Source organism: Schistocerca serialis, chromosome 8 (assembly GCF_023864345.2).
Source record: "Schistocerca serialis cubense isolate TAMUIC-IGC-003099 chromosome 8, iqSchSeri2.2, whole genome shotgun sequence".
Classification (NCBI taxonomy): Eukaryota; Metazoa; Arthropoda; class Insecta; order Orthoptera; family Acrididae; genus Schistocerca; species Schistocerca serialis.
This window is the reverse complement of record NC_064645.1, coordinates 529335341-529340549: the sequence shown is the minus strand read 5'-3', so window position 1 is coordinate 529340549 and position 5209 is coordinate 529335341.

Here is a 5209-nt window from a genome sequence, read left to right as displayed (position 1 = left end):
TTTGTGGACATACCAAGAAGTGATGGCCTTGGGCTGTGGTGTTGTGAGTTTTAAGTATAATAATGGTATGTTAAAGCATGAGGGGAGAGTTGCCTGTCATAAGTCAGTATAGTGTTCATTCAGTCCTATTACATTTGCCAATGAGGTCTTTGGGCTTCAAAAGAAACATGAAGCTGGAGTATCTGTGCTGAAGTGGTAGGCGAATTAGTGAAAGGCTATTTATTTAGTGTACTGCGACATAATTCCTCAATGTTTTCAGTGCATCCAAGGACACAAAGTTCTTTTGTGTGTGTGTTATTGCATGATGAACATGATTTCCCTGGCTGTTAGCATGTTTTCGATTAATTTTTACTGTACTGCTAACTCTCTTTTTCTACTTAGTGTCGATAAAGGGATTTTACTATGAGCCACAAGTATAGCACAGAATTTTCAAAGAAGTTTTGTGTATCAATAAAAATTTCTCAGGCATAAAAAATGAAATAAATATAGTAAAACTGGAAGGAAGAGCATAAACGTGGTCTGATTGTGGGATGTGCTGAGAAGTAAAAGTGATATTAGGAAAACCGCATGGTAGGTATGTAAATAGTGTGAAGATTATCTCTTCATGCACTCCGCATATAGCAGTAATTATTGTTTAGAAGGTGATGTACATGTTGGTATTATATGTTTATTGATCAACTGAGGTGATGTATACTGTGATTCCATTGATAAATATTTTGATGTGAATGGATTACAAGTGGATTATGCACGGTAGAGCCAAAGAAACTAGTACAACTGTCGAATATAGTGTAGGGCCCCGTGAGCACGTAGAAGTATTGTAACACGATGTGGTATAGATTCGACTAATGTCTGAAGTAGTGCTGCATGGAATTGACACTATGAATTATGTAGGGCTGTCCGTAAGTCCATAAGAGTATGAGAGGGTGAGATCTCTTCTGAACAGCTCGCTGGAAAGCATTCCAGATATGTTCAGTAATGTTAATGCTTGGGGAGTTTGGTGGCCAAAGGAAGTGTTTAAACTCAGAAGAGTGCTCCTGGGGGCACTATGTAGCAATTCTGAACGTGTGGGGTATCCCACTGTCCTGCTGGAATAGTCAAAGTCCATCGGATAGCACAATGGGGATGAATGGATTCAGATGATTAGACAGGATGCTTATGCACTTGTCATTTGTCACTGTCGTATCTTTTCGTATCAAGGGTTCCATATCACTGCAACTGCACACATCCCACACCATTACAAAGCTTCCACCAGCTTGAACAGTCCTCTGACGAAGACCAGGCGTAATTGTTCCAGTGATCAACAGACCAATGAGTTGTTGATTGGTCTAGCCAAAGCGTAAATTATTGTGTCATGTAGTCATCAAGGGTACAGGAATGGGCCTTCGCCTCCAAGAGCCCCTACCGATGATGTTTCTTTGAAAGGTTCACACGCTGCCTTTTTGAAAAATATATTTTTGATTTGAAGGAATTATTCTATATGATTCCATATATGTGTGGTGTGAGAAAGGTAATGTCGCAGACAGCACTGCGAACGATCTGGCAGTGCTATGTAGACTGGCGTGATCGTCCCTTTCTGACGGTCTGAGTTTTCAGCTCTTTACATCAATCACGTGATTTTTGAGAGTCCCCATCTGTGAAGTTGAGTTTTCGTTGTGTGTTTACAGTAATGGAACAGCGGAATTTAGAAAGAGGTTATTCAGTCACAGTAATTGTGGAACTTAGACAATCAATGAGTGTTACCTTTGAAAAGTTGAAACAGGCCTATGGAAAACATTCCTTGTCAAGAGCACACATTTTTCGCAGGCACAAATCATTTTTGGAAGGCTGATAGCACGGTGAAGATGAATCTCGCTCAGGGAGCCCTTCAAAATCAAAAACCGATGACAACGTCGAACGTGTGCATGGTCTTTCGAGGCCAGACGGACATTTAGCAATAAAGATAATGGGTGACCTGTCAAACTTGACAACTTTCACCTTACATCAAAGATCTGGCTAAAGATTAGCACATGTGGAAGGTTTGTGCCAGAATCGTGCTGAGAAACCTCACAATTGAGCAGAAGAACAATCGAAGAAACACGTGTGTTGGTCTTCTTGAGAAGACTGCCATTAACTGTGAATGTTTCAGTAGTGTCATCATCGGTGATAAATCCAGGATTATTGAGCATGATCCTCAAACGAAGGTACAAAGTGAGGAGTGGCATACTGAGAAATCTCCTCCACCAAAAGAGGCTCGAATGAGCAAATCAAAGATCAAAACAGTTCGTATTTACTTTTTTGATTGTAGGAATATCATGCAAAATGAATTTGTTCCTTCAGGAGAAACTGCCAACCTTGTGTTATACAAGGATGTCCTTCAAACGCTCAGGAAAAGATTAAATCGAGTCAGACCGCTTGTATGCAGGCAAATGGATGCTGCATGATTATAGCGTCCCACTGTCATGCAAAATAGAAATTTCTGAAAAGGACGTCGTTTTAGGGCTCTGGAAACATTCTAAAGACTGTAACTAACTTATTGGTGGCCCTACAACTTAAAAGCCTTTCGGCGCTGCTGCCAAGCCTTGGAACAAATATTTTACCGACGTAAAGTTACCGAAAGAAAATACTTTGGTAGATAAAAAATCAGTCACATTACTTTTGTCATACACCTAGCATGTTTTAAATTTTTCATTTAATCTGAAGCGAAAAATTTAAGTCTCAATAGTAGGTGTCACTTTCTACAATGATGGTCGTTTTCAGTATTTCCAAGTTAAGGGCCTTATTTACACATCAGTACCTCTTTAAAAAGTATACTGAGAAGAAACGTCAAAAACAATGACCGAAGTTGGCATTTTATATTTTTTGTGGTGTTCATAAAACCGGCAGTACACTTATTGAAAGTGTGTTGTTATTGCTAAGACTGTGCTAAAGGTGTTTTCAATTTCTGGACCCTGATCTCATATCAGTTGCCCTTTAAAAAACCTTTTGTTAATATCGTTCAACAATAATTAACGAATTAAAAAAAAATTCAGCATGGGCACAATGTCGCCCCCCACCCTCCTCTTGATAAAGCACATTATGTAAAATGTCTCGGCATTACGGGTGTTAATCGGGCTTTTAACGTAAACTTTAGTGTCTACACTCTGATACTATACCTTTTAACAGTTCTGTATGTAACAATTAAATAAATTCTTTTTAGATATTTAACTTCGAATAATTGTTTGTTTTGCAATATTGTAAAAGTGGCTTTATTGTTATTATGGAACTAAAAAGTTGGTACTCATGAATTAGATTTATATAATGTCAAGCATGCAGTCTTCACCATGATGTTACCATTATTTAAACCCAGCACCAGTAATATCACACAAACTTAATATTCATTGCTAAGTGACTGCCTTTCTTTATGTGAATATAAAGGATATTGCATTGTTTTACATGAGTTTATAACATCCTGAAATGAATCTTTTCAGAATACATTATAGATTTGCTCCTATTTATAAGGAGAAGTCTATGAAAGTTCTACTTTAAACAGTGCTTTTATTTCTTCATAGTTTTTTCTTCTTTACACAGTGAAATAAATATTGCATGCATTTCAAAAAGATGTTTAGTAGTTGGTAACGATAGGTCATGAAGCTCTTTGAGCAATATATTTGCGAAACACTGGTGTAGTTCACGTGTTAGGCAGGTCACTTGTGTTATTCAGCCAATTCAATTTAATTCGTACTTGTGTCCTGAACGTGGTGCTCATGAGGTCTTAAACTGATCATAGGATGATATTGCAGTTGGGGATTTGGTGAGACCGTTACAGTTGTTTGCAATGCATAGTAATACACAATGCGTTGGGTATTTACATATTTATATTGTAATCGTTTTCTGTCCTGCAGTGATGATTAATCGGGGACGGTCTAGCGTTCAGAGAAATTATATTGCAGAGCCTAAGAGATCGATTATTTTTCGCTTGTTGCAACAGGACAACAGGAAAGTATATTAACTGTTCTTTCTAATGTTTTATGCACTCCATTTCATCATTCTTCCTTGCATTTCAATTTACTTAATGCACTGCTGGAATATGTGCATAGGAACCTCATCTTCTTGTGATTTCTAAAAATTCGGTACAGGTTCACACTGTGTGTAGCGTGTATGTGATGTATATCTATTAATTGATTATTTTAACCGTTGCAGGGTGTACTTATCACTATAGTGTGTATTTACAGTGCGTATGGGAATATGTGTTACCACTTCTGTACCCTCCTGGCATCTAGTGGCAGTACGCGGCACCAGGTGTAGTTTTAGTTTGTTGTGAAATACAGCCTTCAGGACTGCGAGAAGATTGTATCCCAACAAAAAGCGGTGTATTAATGGTTATTGGGAACTATGGTTACCATTAATATAGTTCCTGGAAGCGGCTTGGGAAGTATACTTCCCGCAAAATTAATCTGTCATATGTGGTCCTTGGGAAACATACTTAGCACCAACAAAGGGGTATCCAAAAACTTTTGGGAATAGTTCTTACCACCTCTGTCTGTGCCAGACATGTTGTGGTAGTACACTGCACAAGGTGAACGAAAACTGCTACAACAATTAGTTTCTGTATGTCGTGGGATTAATACTATTGTCAGAACACATTGCTTCTCTCCTGCCGAATACTTTAATGGATCCTGTACCAGCTCGTAGCTTAATTCAGTGACAAAGTTCCAAGAATCGTTTTCAAATTGTTGTCCCACCGAAAAGTTTAATGACGGACAGCGAGAAGAACGAGACAAGTGTGGGAGGAGAGATTCCCAAAGTAGCGGTACGGGTCACGAAAATCAAGTGCAACTTCGGAGGTGGCTTTTGCATGCATGAACAGGGGACGGGGAAACTGCTGGGCGAAGCGAGTTCCGAAGAGCGCCACCAGAAATGTGGACGCGTCGTGGAACCTTTATACGCGACGGGAGGCAATACCTCACACCGAGAGGGGAGGAAGTAATTCAGCGCATAATACACCCCGTAAACAGTAGAGGGAGATATTGTAACCAGGGAAACAGAGTAGTTTCAGATCCGCCCCGCAATGAAAGTATGGTGTGGGGGAAAATATGGTGTGTTCTAGCCAAAATACAAGAAGAACTTCTGTGCTGCCACCTGAGGGTTCACAGAAATGTAATAGGTGTGAATCCTCTGCAGCATGGTTTCAGGAAATGGAAAACCACCCATGATCGCTAAACCAACCAGTACTTTTGTGAACACCTCAGAC